This window comes from Ambystoma mexicanum, chromosome 2q (assembly GCF_040938575.1).
Source record: "Ambystoma mexicanum isolate Mex_15411 chromosome 2q, UKY_AmexF1_1, whole genome shotgun sequence".
Lineage (NCBI taxonomy): Eukaryota > Metazoa > Chordata > Amphibia > Caudata > Ambystomatidae > Ambystoma > Ambystoma mexicanum.
Window position 1 is genome coordinate 495755820 of NC_090924.1, and position 18762 is coordinate 495774581.

The window sequence follows — 18762 nt, forward strand, 5'->3', positions numbered from 1 at the left end:
TTGTGCCTTCTGTATGTCCAGTACCTTTTTAGGGTCAGGAGACACCCCCCCCCTCCTTGAACACGAACCCGAAGAACTCCAGGGAGGGGCGCAGAAATTCACACTTCTCCTTATGGAGGGTGAGTCCCACGACTGCAGCCTCTCGAATGTTTTTGCCAAACGCCTCAGGTGGTCCACCTCCGTCCTTGCGACACCAGAATGTCGTCGCTTTTGTTTAGGACGCCCTCGAGGTCAGCTAGGGCACCCCGAATGATGTTCTGAAATACTTCCGCCGCCGAGGACACCCCAAAGCTCAGCCTCTTGTAGCGATATAGTCCCCGGTGTGTGGTGAAGGTGGTAATGTACCTTGACTCGGGGTGGAGGATGACCTGGTGATAGCTGGCCTGGAGGTCGAGCTTCGAGAAGAAGCGAGCGCCCTGCACCTCCGCAATGATGTCATCCAGCATCGGTGTGAAGTGCCTCTCCCTCTTGATGGCTTTGTTGGGGATCCTCATGTCCACGCAGATCCGGACTGCGCCCGGTTGTTTGAGTTTCCTTGCCACCACTATGGGGGACACCCAGGGAGTCGGGCCCTCCACCTTTTCTATGATGTCTAGATCGACGAGGCTGTCCAGTTCTTTGTCGACCTGCTCACGGAGGTGGAAAGGTACCCTCTGATGTTTGAGGGCCACCGGCTGTACCGAATCATCAATGTGCAGCCGCACCGGCTCCCCGGCCATCTGCCCAATCCCCTTGAACAGGGCACAATGCTTCTCCAGCAAGTCATTAATGTCTTCCAGGTAGACGGAGTACGCGAAGCTGACGATGCCGAGAGCCCCAGCCGCTGCACAACTCAACAAAGTGTTCTTACTCACTGGGGTCACGTAGAAACGTGCTGTGATGTGAGAGCCATCGTGCTCCACTTTTGCTACAAAGGCCCCGTCCAGAGGGATGGGTTGCACACCACCGAACGCAAAGATGCGGGCCCTTGATGTGACTGGCCTGGGCGGCTGATCCATGGCGTTGTAATGTTCTCGGGCCATGACGTTCACCGATACCCCTGTGTCCACGAGGACAGGGACTGGAGACTGGTTCACTTCAACTTGGTTGTCGTCGGTTCCTACTTCTTAGAAGCTCCACACTTGAGACAAAGAATATGCTCTCTTTGTCTTCTTCCTCGGCTTCTTCCACCTAGGCCTCCTCCTCGCTCTGGTCCACTTGAGCGACATTGGACGGCCGACCTTGGCGAGTGGAAACAGTTCGGCCCTGGCCCCTTGGCACCAATACGGGCAAAGTCGCCCTACACACCCTTGAGAAGTGGTCTGGCAACCCGCACCGTCCACAGGTCTTTCCAGTTGCAGGGCATTCCGCTGGGTGGGGCAGGTCGTATCTGCATTTTTGGCAAATTTCGCCTGCCCTCCCGGCTCTGTCTCGGGTGCCGCTGCCAGATCTCCGGGCATCCCTCCCCCCTCGCCACATCGCGCAGATCTCTTCAGTTTTGATAGGGCGCGACCCGACCTCCATTCTTGCGGCTCTCGCCTCTGACACCTCGTGGCACCTTCCTAGCTCAAGTATGCGCTGGAGCGTTATCCCATGCTCCCTCAGCACTTGGCGCCTGAGCTTGCCTGACGAGCACGCCTGGATAAGCATGGTCCTAATCATGTCCTCTGCATCGCCCCAGGCACAGGCGAGCGACAGACGCCTCAGGCGCCCATAGAACGTGTCCAAAGTCTCGTCATCTTTTTGTTTGGCAGAGAGCATCACGAATCGCTCATAGTCCGCTTTGGCAAGGGGCAGAAAGTATGCTTGGAGGGCGGCCTTTGCATGATCATAGGTTCCATTCCCTTGTGGCAGAGATTCAAAAGTCTCCTGGACAGAGGGCCCTGCCGAGTATAACATCGTGGCCAGCCTGGTGTCGTCATCGACCACTTGTGCAGCCCTGAAATACATGTCCAGGCGGTCCACCCACCTTCTCCATCTGGGCCCCAAGCTGGATGGCGGGCCCGACACATCGAATTTGGGGATGGGCTGCAGGGCAGCATGCGCACGTACCTGGGCCATGGCAGGCGCCACTTGGTGGACACCAGGTGCAGCAGCTGGTTGAACTGGGGGTTGGAGAGCGGGAACCGCTGCCTGACCATCTGCTGGAGCTGCCGGTTGCTGCATTGGAGGTTGTCGACCCTGCGGGGCCACTGGTGCACGAGGATGAATCTGCGCCACCACACCGTGTGCTCCGTCCTGATCCTCAGTGTCACTCATGAGTTTGAGCGCACAGGCACCCCCATAATGTCGATCAGGGGCCACAACTCAAACACCCAGTCCAAATTGACCCTCAGCATGGACCACCTCTGGATGCAGTGACTCCTACCACCGCTGTGATGATGAAGAGGATGAAGGCTGGTGGAGTCACCAGGATGATGATGAAGGGGATGAAAAAGGCATTATGCCTTTAGCTGTTCCAAAAATGTGTGGCAAAGGACAAATAGATTCAGTAGACCCAGCCAAAATAGGCCTTCTCCTAGCTTCCACTCGACATAGAAAACCCAAAATTGAGTCGATGCACTATTTGGGCATAACTCCGTGTAGATGTAGCCGTCAGCTACTAGAATATCCAAAAATTAGGCCTCGGGTCGCTTCAGGGCCCAAACCGGAGCCTCCTGAAGTCCCACGGCCCGTTGCACAAAATGGCCGCCAGCCGCGTGGGCAACGCACTACCCGCGGCGTGAAACGAAGTCTGTCTTCCGACCTCGTTTCAGTGAAAAATTGTTCCGATGATCACCGGCGGGCCCGGGCATCGTTTCCCCCACTCGTCGCCACTGTTGAGGGTGACTGGCGCCCCCCGCGCGCATCGCCGCAAGCCCCGGCACCAAGGACTGAGACGCACACGTCCGTCTTGGTTCGGGCTTCCCGATCGCTCTAATGCGGCCGGGAAACGCCCCGTTTATTTGTACTGCACGCGACGGCGTGCAACGGCACACCGCCGCGTGCGCGCCCGTCATCGGGCGGCGCCACAACTATGACACCCCGTGTCACTGCACAGAGGGTGCTGTGTAACACACATAATAAAAACACATGAGACCCTATGGAGTAAAGGACCCCCTAGCCCATAAAACACATTAACAGGCAAAGGAACACCATAAATCATGTCCAAGAGTGGGAGAAAAAGAGTCTCACTCTTGGCAGGAGAAAAAAAACAAACTCCAGAAATCCAGCAAAGCTGCTGGGGGACTCACTAGGTTAGGAAATTCAGCCCAAAAAGAGAATTCTCCCTAACAAAGCCCAAGGAGTACAGCCCCTGAGCAGATTCGAGTGATGCTTGAGACAGCTTTCCGCCTGCTAACATACTGATGTATGTGATGAATCCTGCAGAGTCATCACAAAATCCCAGCCTAAAGTTCCCTCCCATGTGGCCAGGGAAAGGCAGCTGCTACCTATTTATCCTCTTCTGAGGACAAGATTTCCCAGTGCCTAAATATTGAATGGCATGTTGTCACTGTGAAACTTCCTCTCCCAGAATCATCTAAAGTGGCAGTATGAAGATCTTTGTAATAAACAGGAAAATGGTATACAAGGGAGTCAACAAGTTAATGTTATAACATCCTGTAGTTATGATTCTACGTCATGTTTAAATCTTAAGGTCAAGGGAAAAGCATTAATGCCTTTAGAACCCTCCCTAAACTGTAGATCGTCTCAATCATCTAATCAGAATGCATTAGTTAAATAATGATCCAATAAGAACATTATGGACTTCAAGCCCCATAATGCTCTTAAGTGCTGAGACGAAGAAGAGGGGCCCAGAGTTGCTAAACCATCGGGAGCGGTCTAGTTGTTGTAATAATCAGCACCCCAGCAGTAACTTTAAACATTTAAAGACCCTTCAGGTGTGTAAGAGCGGGAAGCAGCAGGGAGAAGCAGAAGCTACTGTTGTGGCTGCAGCAGGATGCAAAGCAGAAGCTGAGGAAGAAGTTGGGACTCCTGATATATGCAGAGGACGCGCAGCGGGAAGCGGTCCTGAGGCCAACCGTCCAGTGAGAGAGAGAGGCTCTCCAGACGCTGTGAATTGCTCCGGTAACTGATCCATACCGGGGAGTACACAGAGCTGCAGAAGCTTCATCGGAGGTCAGCAGAGAGTGGCGCCAAAAAAATGTGAGAACAAGGCACATTGGGCGCAACTCTCCGACTGAGGGATTCTGAATAGGGGAACAATGTAACCTGCATTGCCAAAGCCAAAAAGAAGTGATAAGAAAACAAAGTGGAAACAACTCTCTTAAGGAGAGGTTTCAAAGAGGAAGACATTGTAACCCATATGCCCAACTCTAGAGAAAGCTGATAAATAAACCTAATGGGTTCAACTCCCCTAATCAGGGATATCAATTGGGAGATTCTTATGACTAGCATTGGATTAGGCTTCTGAGTCTTGGGTGCTTGCTTAATAGCTTTGCCCCCCCGCCCCAGGGATCAAGACTTACATGGACATTGGTGGATCCTAGAAACCAGTGGATTTCACTAATAAGGATATGTGCCCCCCCCAATGAGTTTGAATGGTGTTTGGCCTGGTTGTTGTAGTGCCTGCTAGTCGAAATACAGAGGGGTGGTATGGATTTTTCTCTTAACCATTAAGAATTTTTGCTTGGGTGAGAGCAATGGTAAGAGTGGGGATGTGGTGGGCAGACTGGCGGGCGGGGTTACAGCATGTTGATAGCAGCCGCTAGAAGTCATTTTAGTCATTTAAATGTCAGAGTTGAATTGCCCCCACAGCCTGGATTCATGCCACTGCCACAATATCACAGCAATATGGTGCTCCCACTGCCTGTTAGCTCACCTCCTCATGCAGTGTTGATTCATTCAGGGGTCTTTACTATGTGGCATTCTCTCCTCCACACTCCAGATAGCCTAGAGCCTGGGTTAGCCCGGGGTTCTCTGCGTTGAAAATCCTCAGCCCGGGGTTCTCTGCGTTGAAAATCCTCAAGGCCCGCTGCAGCTTCAATAGTGGTCAAACCAGGAGTCTCCACCCACAGTTGTCAAATACCCACGCCCTTGTCCCACGCAGGCTTCACCCTCGCGGGAGACTGTCTGCAGGCTTGAAATGGCTGGTGGGCGGGGCACGGGCACAGCAGTGGTGGCAGGAACACTTCCTCCTTGCTGGGCGCTACCAAAGGTGGCAAATGCCCACCTACTTGTCCCCTGCGGGCTGCCCACGCGGGGGACTGCCTGCAGTCTTGAAGGGCTGGTGGGTGGATCTTGGGCACAGCAATGGCAGCAGCAGCACATCTTCCTTCCCCGTTGCTCCCACAGGTGTCAAACATCAATGCCATTGTCCCTCGCATTCAAAGATCATACTTTGAAAAAAAGGTTTCATTAGAGTGGTAAAAATAAAAGTAAGTGTGTTGTCTTACCCAATTATGTATGAATTTGAATTTGAGGCATTTATAAAAGTGCACAAGGAGGAACTTTATCGTACAGAGGTGCAGATGGTATGAAGGTGCAAGGCAGGGGCAACAAACAATATGGTGGGCCATCTATTGAAATGGGAACATTGAGAAACCACAAAGAGAGCCTCTGTAGGCCATTTATTTAAAGGGGAACGTTTTTAGGGCTCTTCCAAACTGGTGGATGGATTCCAAGGTCCTGATTTCTCCGATAATACTGTTCCACAGTTCCGGATCATATACAGCAAACCTTCTGTCCCCCCTTGTGACACAGCAGGTTCAAGGAATTCTCAGCAACAGTTGATCGCCGGAACATAATGTCCTAGTTGGTTGACACCGACAGTGTTTCTCTCCCAAATAAGACGTGGCTGTTAGGGAAAATTCTCCAGAATGGCTAATTTCCCTTACCTTGCTGGATTTCTAGGATTTATTTTTTCCCCTGGTCAGAGTGTGAGCCTTTTTTGCCCACTTTTACATGTGTTTTGGGCTATGTGTTGTACATTTTTATGTGTTCATGGACTGTGGAGCCCCACCTACTCCATAGGCATCAATTTATTACTGTGTGTCACACAGCACCTTTAGTGCAGTGACACAGGGTTGTCTTTTTCAGACTTCCCACTCTGAACTCCATTTTCTGGGACTGAATACTGTCTCCCAGAACATTTAAAATTGCCATTGACTTTATTAGTCTTTTTAAAGTCACAGACCAGTACAAACTGTCTTCCATGGGGTATTGGAAAGGGTTAATAGTTATCCATTTTTGTCTGTCTCTCATTGAACATAATTTTGTTCCCCTTTCGTTAAAATTTGGCTGGTGGCAGTGGTATCTATCATTTTTCACCTACCGCGGACTATGAAAATAGCCCTGGTACTGTTTTAGGTTAAGTTAGTAGCCTCAAACTCTAAACCCTCTGGACCCCTTTTAGTTTATTTCGGTTCTGGCTGGGTTTATTCACCATTTCTTTTTGTAAAGGTCTTTCTCGTGATTTATTCTGCGTGCCAAACCAGGTTTGGTTCCTTTGTTCGCCGTCCTTTGGCGGACTTCTGCACAGAAGCCCTCCTTAGGCGCCTGAATGTTTGAGGGGGACAGGATGTGAGGGAGGGGTTTGAGACTCGCTGTACAGGGTCTCCTTGTATGATTGGCTGTGGTGACTGTCCCGCCAGGACAGCCACCCTGCTGTGTGATTGACAGCCAGGCTGTGTGAATGGGGGAAAACTGCATAAAAAGCAGGTCTCTGGGACTTGGAAGGCAGAGTCGCCACTGGATCGAGAGAACCGAAGAGAAGCTGACAGAAAAGGACCTCTACCACGACTGAACCTCCCGGTGAAGCCCTGCTGTGGGTCCAAATCTTCAAACTTCGACGACAGGGAAGATCTGCAAGGAATCTTCTCCCCTTGAGCTAGTGGGACCAACCAGTTAGCCAAACTGCAAGCCAGGCCTCCCTCTCCTGGTCGAATTTACTGTGCACAGCTACAGTGAACCGGATAGCCAGGAGTACTGGATCCTGCTTGGGTTTTAAGGAGCACACCTTTTATTTGTCGCTTTGTTCCGCTGCTGGTTTCTTCCCTAGGCAGTGCAGGACCCTCCAGATTTCCTCCTTCTTGTCAGTCCGACAGTCGCTTCAGGAACCGTGAGCCTGCAGGACCTGCCAGGAACGTCTGCCTCAGCTACAGCATTCTTCAGCTCTACAGGTACTGTGCTAACCCGGTTGTTCGTTCCGTTCAACTGCGGTGAAAGTGTTTGAAATCTTTCGCCAATCCGAGGGCTTGTCTTTCTCTATTCTTTAAAGTAACTTTTCTTCCAACCAACTTCGTTTCGAACTCTTGGCAAATACTTAACTGTGAACTACTCTGAACTGTGTGATCCTCTACAAAGACTCTGGTCCATTGACTTTGGCTCAGGCCCCTTGATTTGATTTCCCCACCGTAGGTGCCTTTTCTAGATTGCCCTGCTTACTTACTTGTTGGTGCTGCTTAGTTTTTGTCTATCCTTGTCTTTCCATCCCTTTTAAATTGCTAGAGTCCCATTTTGCTCACACTTCATTTTGAGCTTAACTTGTCCAGAATCTATTGGGTGGTGTGTAGTATATTAAGAGTGTGACTTTCTACTGCTTTACTTTAGTGAATTGTTTTACAATTGATGTGTAAATAAATGTATATTCTTTTACTCAGAAACCTTGAGCCAGTGTTTGCTTGAACCATAGTAAATTGCTGTCCTTTGTGTAACTTCTGATACTGCTCACTTTACTCTTGAGATAAGTCTGGCTGCTCAGCCATCGCTACCACTTTACTGTGTAGTACAGGCTTGTACCAAGGGTGAATTTGTACTGTCACTTGTAGTTTTAATTGTGTGTGGTGTTCCCAAAGGGTACTGCACATGATTCTGCCAAACACAGCCCTTCAAGTTCTTGAAGATCAAACAGGCCACCTTAACATTAATTCTATCTTCCACTGCCAACCAGTGGAGGGTCCGGCGGGCAGACAAAACATGGGCAGACCTGCCAAATCGACAGACCAATCTTATGGCAGCGTTCTGTTACCTTTGCAATCTTTGACGCTGCCTGACCAGAATTCCAGTGAGAAGGCTGTTCCAGTAGTCCAACTGTGCATTCACTAAAGAGCCCACTGCAACAGCATGATCATGGTCTGGAATAATGATGAGATTGTCCTTCCAAATACACCCAAGATTTGTAATTTTGGGAGCACATTTTAATTTTGCCCCAAAAAGCAAGGGTTTCGAGGACACTTCCCTGCAGCGAAAAGATGTTTTGGTCCAAACAGAGCAACCACGAATTTAGCCAGAGTACGTTGAAACGGATTCTCTGACCGCCAAAGACAGACTTCATCGAGACACTGTCCGACCCTGAGGGATGATGCACCACCATTCCCTATTTTGATTATCAATTGAGTGTCATCGGCATAAGAATAAAAACGTATCTGCTTACTCCTCAGGATGTCCATCAATGGCTGCAGGTAAAAATCAAAAAGCAGGGGAGACAGGGAGGGTCCCTGTGGATTTCCACAATCCAAAGAAACCGGATCTAAGAGAAAGGCCCCCATTTTAACCTGCTGACAACGGCCTGAGAGGAACGAGCCAAACCATTTTCCAGCTTGCCTGAGCCGGTGACTGAGGACTGCATCACACGGTATTAGGACGTCCGTGGGCCCGTTTGCTTAATTTTACTGGGTGCCTGTTTGTGTTTTCCCCCTTGCATGTGTTCCTCTGCCCCCTGCCCTCTCCGTGGCCTTTCCTGTTGATCCTCTCCCTCCCTCCCACCTCCAACCACCCTGATTGTCACGCCCTCCCCCTCCTCATCACAGGCGCTACCAGAGCCGCCCCTGCCCGGCAGCCCCACGGCTAAGGGCCCCTAAGGCAAAGGGTGGCTCCCACTGTAGCAGCTCATGTTGTGTCTGCAGGTGTCCGCAGGGGAAGCCAGTTGCCAGCCAGTCTTCCAGGATAGTCCCACCAGCTCCCCTGCCTCCCCCCTTCAGACCCTTAAATCGGTTTCTTCATCCCTGTGTTGGTTTTCATATGCACTGTATCAGTATTAAAAGAATTTCATTGCAAAAATTAGGGCTTTTCTCCCATATCCAGGATTCTCAAAATTGGTGTATCTTCTCACCTGCCTTTAACATGTGCATTGTGTAAACTCCTTAATCCTGAGCGTCTGCCTTATTGCTCAACTTGCTTGACTCTCATTGTCTTGTCTGCCTATTCTAGTGTTCTTCGCTAGTGGCTCCCCCTCTCCTCTCCACCCCCCTCCTTTCCTACCTACTCTATGGTGCTCTCTGTCTCTCCTATCTTCTCTAACTGCTGCTCTATTGACTATCCTGCTCTTCTCACTAAATCTGGTAGGAAGAAGTTTAGAAAGGGCATCCTGGTCTCAAACCTAGGCCTCCCTATCGCTGACACCTACACCAGTGTCTTCTCCAAAGAAACTCTCACCAACATTCTCTTTGTCGTGCCTTCTCCTGACCTATGGACTCTGTGATCTCTCCTTTCTCTTCTTCACCCATTAATGGTGGCAGCCGTTGGGATGGCCTCCTGGCCTCCTTCCATTCCTCTAAGGTCATCGTTAATGTTTACTTTAATGGGACTGTCTTGGTCCAAGGCCGTCAGGCCAACCTTCACCTCTTTGATAGATGCTTCCCGCATCTCATCAACTTCCTTCCTTCTCCTGCTGTCCCCTCTCCCCTTTCCGTGACTACCTTTGCCCCCTCCTTGGCTACCTTGCCTTCCCCTTCCCTCTCTGCCCCCTCTCGGGTTCCTTCTACACCTCTGCAGGGCGTACCTCTGATCTGTACCCCTCCCCGGAAGGCCTTCAAGGATGGCAAACTTCACCATATTGCCACCCTAAATTCTCGCTCTGCTATCAAACACTCCTCAGATATCTGCCACCTTCTGGAAGAACTTGACCTTGACCTTGACGTCATAGGTCTCACTGAGACATGGTTCACGGCTAGCTCGGTCACAAGCTTTGATATGCTTCTACCCGACAGCTACAAGTACCTCTCTGCGCCCAGGTCCAACCGCTTCGGTGGGGGTGTAGCTCTGATCTTCCCTCAGTGGATTCCTGCCTCTGTCACTCCTACTCCTCTTTTTAATGCCTTGTCTGCAGGCTCTCTCTCTCCCCTAGCCATTCCCTTACTGTGGCTACTATCTATCGGCCACCTGGTCAGATTTCCTCCTTCCTCTCTGAGTCGGCGGACCTCTACTCGTCACTCCTGGCCTCTACCACTCAACTCTTCCTTCTTGGAGATTTCAACATCCACCTGGATGCCTCCTGTCCTCCCTCTGGACACTTTCACAACCTCTGCGACTCTCTCTCACTCACTATTCTCCCCTCTGGCCCGACTCACTCTGCAGGGCACACTCTGGATGTTCTGATCTCCTCAGACCTTCCCCTCTCTGTCGCTCTCACCACTCCTCTCTCCTGGAGTGATCACTTTCTCCTCTCGTTCCACCTTACCTTCCCTATCTGTCAGGCCAAGCCACTTCCATCACTGCCACCCACCTTCTAGGTCATCCGACCCATGAAGCATGTGTCAGCTGAGGCTTTCTCCACCACCTTCTCACCCGCCCCTCCCCCCTTGGCTGACTCTCACCCTGACACAGCCCTCTCCATGCTCCTCTCTGCTATATCTGATACTCTTGATATCCTTGCCCCTGTCATGAGAATCCGCCTGAAGCCAAGTGCAACTCCTGGTATGACTCAGACCTCGTCAAACTAAACCGCAAGTGCAGGGTGGCCGAGAGGAAATGGCGTGCTTCATGTGCATCCTCTGACAAACTGGCCTTCCGCCTATTGCAAAGGCAATACCGACTCTCTGTCCTAACCAGGAAGAGAGCTCATATCCAAGCCTGCGTCTCTGCAGCATCTAACAACTCGGCTGAGCTCTTTAAAATCTACAAGGAACTGGCCAAAATCCTGACGCAGTCTCTACCTCTCCTGTCCCTTCCCAGGCCGTCTGCACGGCACTGGCTTCCCACTTCCTCTCTAAAACTCAAGACATCCTGTCCTCACTCTCCTCCTATCCACTCCCACCCCTATTCCCTGCTTTTCCTCTGACTCCTCTGCAGCCACCTCTCCTCCCTCCTTCTCTGCCTTTCCCCTGTTCTCCGCTGACGAGGTTTCTAGACAAGTCCGATCTATGAAAGTCTCGTTGAAGCAGGTTCACCCCTGTTCCTCCAAAACCATCAAGGACCACATCGACTCCCTGGCTCCTGACATGGCTGATTTCTGCAATCACTCCTTCGCCACTTGAGTCTTCCCTCCCCCCGCCCTGAAGCACTCCCTTGTGCACCCTCTTCTTAAGAAACCCTCTGCCGACCCCTCCTGCACGGCTAAGTATCACCCAATCTCCATCACTCTCTTCCTAGGCAAGCTCCTGGAGAAACTGCCCATCTCCCAGTTTAATCTCCACACTGAATCTGTTGGTTGTCTTCATGACCATCAATCTGGCTTCAGAGCTGCCAGAAGGACGGAAAATGCTCTCCTGAACATCCGTGAAGACCTGCTCTCCAAACTTGACTCTAACACCGCCTGCGTCCTCATCTTGCTTGTTCTCTCGTCTGCCTTTGACACTGTCAACCATACCATCCTGCTCAACCGTCTCCGTGATAATCTGGGTATCACTGGTCAGGCTCTGGCGTGGCCGACTTCTTTCCTCTCTGACCGAACCTCCCAGGTCCAGCTTGGGTCCTTCCTCTCTGCTATCTTTTTCTCCACCTGGGGTGTCCCCCAGGGGTCTAACCTCCCTCACTGGCTGTTCAACTAATACCTGGGACTCTTTGTCCACCGCATCACCACTCTCTACTCTCTACCCCAACTTTCAGTGCAATGCGGATGACACCCAGCTCATTTTCAGGTCATCCTCGTCGTCCTCCTCTCCTTCCCTCATCTCTGTCTGTTATCCAGGAGTGGTGTGCTGCCAATTACCTCTGCCTTAATGCCAGTAAGACAGAGATTCTCCTCATTGGCAAACCCTCCTCCCCTGTAGCTCTCTGGCCGGCCTCTCTTGGCCCTCTTCCAGCTCCAACCTGCAAGGCTAAAAACCTTGAGGTCATCTTCGACTCCACACTCTCCTTCTCTCCTCACATCTCTGATGTCTCTAAGAAGTCACATTACCAGCTGCACCTCGTCAGAGGGATTCTTCCTTTCCTCTCCTTCCCCCAGAAGTTCACTGTCTCCAGAGCTCGGGTTATCTCTAGGCTGGACTATTGCAACAGCCTCTTTCTAAATCTGCCTGATTCTACTCTCCGCCCTCTGCAACATATCCAAAACAGGACTGCCAGACTTGTCCTTGGCTTCAAGCCCATGGATCGTATCTCTCCAGGTCTGAAATCTCTGCACTTGTTCCCAGTGGCTGCGAGGATTAAGTTCAAAACCCTCTGCATCGTCCACAAGGCCTTCTGGGGCCTGGGTCCTCAATACCTTCAACTCTCCCTTCCTAAATACCTTCCTTCTCGAGCTCTCTGCTCATCCGCCTCCAACTTCCTCAGGGTCAGTCGCTTCTCCAAGCAACGAGTTGGTGGTAGATCTCTTTCTTCGGCTGGTGCCTCCCTCTGGAACACCCTCCCTGCCTCCCTTAAACTTGAGGAGAACCATCTCTGGTTCCGGAAGTACCTCAAAACCTTTCTCTTTGCTTCTGCTTCCTCTCCTCCTCACCTTTGCTGACCTCCTTGCTGAAACCTGAACCACACTGGCTACCTGGACACCCTCTGAGCTCAGGCCCCAGGTCCCTCCCCTGCAAGCGTCTCAGACCTGTACTGCCCATCTGGCAAACCCTGCACTTGGGGACTGTTTCTGTATCCCTACAGTCCCCCTACAGCCCCCGACACCTGCTGTTCGCACTTACCCATGCCCTTGCCACATGCTGGCCGTTACTTACTTATTGTTATCATCTTGTACTGCACTTGCCACATGCTGGCCGTTACTTATTGTTATCATCTTTTACTGCACTGTCCCTGTCCCCTTCCCATGCACTTGCGCAATCTGAATGACACCTGGCCTAGTGGGATCGTTGTCTGCCCTCCCTCTGTTCCCTTCCCTTGCCTCGTCGCTCCTTGAAGCACTTGTGCATATGCACTTTATAAATGCCATATCATATCAGATCATTGCATGTTCAGAGACATTACCAATTTCTCTCAGGCGGCTAAGTAGGACCCCTGTAATTGTCTGGTAACCACATTCTCCAGCAGTTTACCTGGCCCCAGGAACCCTGCAATTTGCTGATTGGTCTGCAGCATAGTTGGGTCTAAGTTACATTTTTCCAACAGAGGTGTGACAATGGCTTTCTTAAGGTCTGTAGGTACAATGCCCTGCTCAAGAGGTTTGTTTATAAAATCTGTCATAAAAGGGCAATCTCCAATGCTATTCGCCTCGTGGTATAGAGGTCATTTGTTGGTTTAAGCAGTTCTTAATGAATAAACTTCGTCCTCTGATACAAGGCTAAAATCCAAGGGAACTGGGCTTTGGGAGGCCACCAATTGCCCTAGGGATAAATATCCTGCCTGTTCTAGGACTACCTTGTAGGAGGATTATAGACTCAACATAATGTTCCCCTGAATGACTTCTATTTTTTCCTTAAAAAAGGTATTAAATATATTGCCATGTCTTAGCGACGGCTCCATGGTAGAGAAAGTGTGCCTTGGATGACAAAGATTTGAAATAACCAAAAAAAGTTTGCTAGGGTGATTCTTTTGAGTATTAATGTTCTCATAGATGTATGCAGATTGGGTTATTAAAAATAAATCACCATCTTAAATGTATTCAGTTCATCTTTAGCCCTAATGTCTCTCTCCACTTCCGCTCTGTAGATCTACACTGTTTTCATAAGGGAATTAAATTATGGGTAAACCAGGGTTTGGATCTTTGTGTCTTTATTGATTTGAGAGATGCTGTTTTGGAACAAATATTGTCCAAGATAGTGACTCCACAGGAGAAAAAAACATTACATTTTAATAAGGGTGCAATGGTCGCTAAGGCCTGCTTAACTTGCATTCCAGATTTATTTGCTATATCCTTTCTTCTATGGGCTAACACCATAGATCTACCATTGGGTAAGGAATGTTTCCCAGCATCTTGCCTCAGCAAGAACATCCAAGCAAAATGGTCTGACCATTGAACCAGTGGCATATCTGTCAAGGTCTCCCTGTTTCCTCTTAGCAGTAAAACATCTAGGCAATGTCCTTTAATATGGGAAGGCGAGGTAGTCAATGGGGATAGATTGTGGCTATCTATAATCTCCCAAAGTTCCTTGGCATCCGAAGTGGACTGGTCATCTAGCCATATGTTAAAATTGCCTAAAGAAAGAAGATCTCTATATTTACTCCCAGTAGAGGAAAGAAACGGATCAAGCTGTTCTTGGAAAGCCTTAGCTGGGCCTGGGGGTATATGCCCAAATACAACTTTCAATGGGGAGGTGAGAGTGGTCCAAATGACCAACTGACCCACTTGTGATACACCATCCCAGACCAGAGAATCTAAATGAGAGATTTGCAGTGAAGGTCTATAAATCACTGCTATTCTTCCCACTCCCATGCCCTCTCGGTTGAAGGATTGTATTAAAAAACGTCTGGAATCATTTAATGAAAGGATGCTTGATAAGTGTCAGAGAACCATGTCTCTGTTACAAATAAAATATCAATTTCATGCTCATCAATAAAAGAGGACTAAATGGAGGAGGTATTTTAATAGTGTAGTGACGCTTTAATTTAATGACGTTTTAGCGTAAGGGCATCATGATGTCATTACGTGTGCAATGTAAAAGGCCATGGCTGTGTATAGATTGTAATGTGGCAAAGGTCCTTTAAATTGAATACATTCTACTTGATTATAGAAAATTTCCAACTATAATATTGACCTTTTGACGTTACACAAATTCATAAGGAGACTAGTCGATGAACAAATGTATAGTTCCCACACATAAACTGGAAGATACAAATTGTATTTTCTGTTATACGTTTGAATGGAATAACGGAAATAAAAAAGTTAAAGAGATATACTATAACATTAACACTAAAAACCCAAATCACTATAACAACACTTTAAAGTGAAATGTGGGAATAAAAAAAATATTCAGAGCACTAGTATGTTGAAATATTATACTTAGAAATTCAAATGAAATCTCCTACGTTGAATTCCTCGTTCATTCCAGAAGAATGCATTGTACCAAGATAATCAATCCAATATAAGTTAAGTTGTGCTAATCTTTTAGAAATGTCACCACTCGGAACAAATTCTCCTAGAACCACAAACCTCATCTGTGAGATATTATGATTTCTTTCAATATAGTAGAGTGTGACTGGAGATTTTAGATTGCGAGCTAGAATATTGGATTTATCTTTGGAACGTTTCTCCCATGCATTACGTCTCTCCCACGTAACATTGACCACACGGGCAACACATGCCATGTATTACATTTCGGTTGTCCTGAGGGCACAGCCCTGCACATGCAGCCAAATCACAGAGCTATGGCAGGATACGACTGTTCAGGGCAAAAGCTTGGGGCAACCAGCATGTCCGTGCTCATTGTGTTTATGCGTGTCCTCTTTGGGTGGGCCTTCCACAATGGTTGTCATCCGTGCAGTCCTTGCCACAAGACCTGACTGGGAATTTTAGTTCCTGTGTAATCTTTTGGTGTTCGGTGCTTGTTCCGGGATTTCTGGTGCTGGCGTCTGCGTGGCATTTGCAAAGGATGCAAATGTGGCACCAGGTGTGCCCATGTCACGTCTGGTTTGTGTGCCTGCCGTGCCATAGGCACACTTGGGGGTCACGGTGCCCCCTCCTAGTCCTCCTGGGTCCGCAGCCCCAAGCAAGAAGTATATGAGCAAGAGAATATTATTAAGAATGTGTTCCCATTTTTGGAAAAATTATACATTTTCTTTACATAATGTAGGTCATAGATATAATCTTAATCCTCTATGGATTCTTTGGGACTTGTAATATTGTGTTAAAGTAGATGTCATTTCTGTGAAATCTTTCTACGAATAAGGCGCTCAATTTGATTGATTAACAAACCTTTCAGTGTTCTCTTGTGGGGTAATTGATTTGTCAATGTCTTTTATTAATGAGAGAGTTCAGAAAACAGTGGCATACATGCACAATACTTCTCAAATTTTTTTTGATAGGAAAACTTGAGTCTGAACTGGAATTATCTATATGTTTCTCACTTGAGTCACAAAGTCTATATACTTCAATACCAAATAATGATAGATTAGAGACCCTTGAATTGCTTATATTACAAGAAGAGGTCTTTCCTGCAAACAGAATATTCATTCTAGAATTTACGCAAATTATTCTGTTCAATAACTTTTTGTCTAGTTTCACAGCAAACAGGACTCAGCCACATCTATAAGGTCCGCTATCGCCCCATCATACGCGAACATCAACTTGTAAAATTTTGAAATATTTGTTCTGAAAGACACGCACTTTAGGTATTGAGATTAATTATATGGAAAAACTTCTAGACATAGACACAATGAATACAAGTTTTGAAAACCTTTATTTGGTATTTTGGATGAGTTGGTAGAATTGCTAACTGGCCCTAACTCTAGAATGGGAGTAGTCTCTACCATTAAACAAATAACAAAACAAGTCCAAGTCAGTCTAGTCAAAATAAAAAGGCCTATACTAAAAAAAAAACTAACCTTGCCCCCCTTCTCAAAATGACAAATGTGTTAAGGGAATACAAAAGGAAAATTGTGTCTCAAGAGAAATGTCAGAATGGCTTAAATAACAACTCCCTTGCCCACGTTTAGCAATACAGGGTCTTGAGAGTTTCTTAAAAGGAATAGTTGGATGGCACAGTTCTTCTATTAGTCTTGCACACTTTGGCTTACTGGTACAATTCAACAGTTCAAGCTTCTGTTAGTTCAATCCCTTCCTTAGGCTTTCTCCGCCTTGTCATAAATGCATAATTCTACTTTTGACCTTTTACCTTCCCACAGTTTACCACAGGCTTCCCTCTGCTGGGCCTGAGCCTGCCTCTCTTTTCACATTTACTTTCTGCACACTTTGGCTTACTGGTACAATTCAACAGTTCAAGCTTCTGTTAGTTCAATCTCTTCCTTAGGCTTTCTCCGCCTTGTCATAAATGCATAATTCTACTTTTGACCTTTTACCTTCCCACAGTTTACCACAGGCTTCCCTCCGCTGGGCCTGAGCCTGCCTCTCTTTTCACATTTACTTTCTCACTTCATCACAATTCTGCATAGGCTTACCTCTGCTGGGCTCTAGCCTATCTATTCACCTTTTCACTTTCTCACACAGTTCTGCACAGGCTTGCCTCTGCTGGGCTGGAGCCTGTCTTTCTTTCCATGGGGTTTCCCTTCCCCAAGTGTTGTCTTAGGTGTCTTTTCACGGTCAAAGACTTTCGAAACTGTAAGGATTTTACATAGACCTCTGCATGACCACTTCGATCTCTCTTTACACAATTCTACAATACACAATCTTTCTCATCGTGCAACACCAATGCCTCTTGATACTTGTAGTTTCTTATTCTCTTCACTTTGCCCTCTTGGCCTTTTTCAAAATTCATATCACATTTTTCAGCAACACCAATGCCTCTTAGTACTTGTAGTTTCTTATTCTCTTTACGTTGCCCTCTTGGCCTCTTTCAAAGTTAATATGTAACACCAATACTTCCTGGTGTCTCTAATTTCTGAGTCTGCTTACATTCCCTATTGCCAACCTTAAAAGTTCATATACAACACCAATGCTTCTTGGTATTTCTTTCTCTTGGCTTTGCCCTCTTGGCTTCTTGGCATGTCTTTCTCTTTGCTTTCCCCTTCTTTTGACCTCTTTCAAAGTTCATATACTTTGCCCTCTTAGCATATTCAAAGTTCACATACTTTGATTTTCACATATTCAATTTTCTTCCGGAATCACGATTATTTTCTTGCCTTTGTTTCCCGTTGTAATATTCACTTTATCGCACAGTTACACTTCAACTCAGAACATTTCAGAGAGACTTTCAAGCGCACGATTGCGTCTCGCTGGGCCACTCTGTTACTTTCTATCCTTTTTACAATTCAGCAATTGTCCTTTCCATTATGCGTTTTATCGGTACACGCGCAGCCTTCAATTTTTGGGTTACAGTTATTTTTGCTTTTAACACAAACTGAACTTTTGTTGCCTTTGATAGCTCACCTGTCGTGTTAATTGATCTCCTTTCATCGACTCATTTCATGTCGCAGTCAAGACCATTACCAACACCTCCTCTGCTCCTCTGCAACCCTACCGTTCACCCGGGAGGGTCGTGGGTCACTTCCAAGCACCTTGGAGGTTTCTCTCTCCCGCTCACTCGGTTTCAGTCTTGGAACGCTTACGGTTTCCCGAAAGTGTAGAATCCTCGCTTGGCTCGCTCTTGTTCTTCGCAACTACCGATCAGCCCCTTGGCTTTTCAACTTCCATAGCCTTGTTCGTATCAGCCCAGAAAGAGCTGTTCCTTCTCGTACTCAGCCTCACTCAGAGTGTGCCTGTGCGCACCACCTTTTATCCTGACAGGTAGTGTTAATAAGTGGCAGGTATGTGTAGTTAGGGTTACATGCCTGACTCTGCCTGGCCTCATTACAGGGACAGAGTCATTGCGAGTCAGTAGATGCAATCTTTCTGGTCTAGTTCCTCATCTTCCTCGTCTCAGTAGTGTGGTCTATGTAAAGTGGGGAGGAATTAAGGGAGTTGCAGTTTCCCATAAAATAAGCAGGGATAGGGGTAGATGGCTTGTGGCAAAGGGGTGATACCATGTCTCACCATCAGGTGCTTCACCCCCACTCCTCGAGGAGCCCCTACCCAGGTGATCCTCCCTTGTCTGTCCACCCCCAGGGTCAGGATCCAAAAGCAATGGCCTT

At 48.0% G+C, this 18762-nt stretch overlaps 1 protein-coding gene across 1 annotated transcript in view; it reads right to left on the reverse strand.

Annotated features, from left to right (window-relative positions):
- LOC138569550 (kinesin-like protein KIF19) overlaps positions 1 to 18762 on the reverse strand; it is a 3041213-nt gene that overhangs the window by 2810193 nt on the left and 212258 nt on the right. The window lies entirely within an intron of this gene.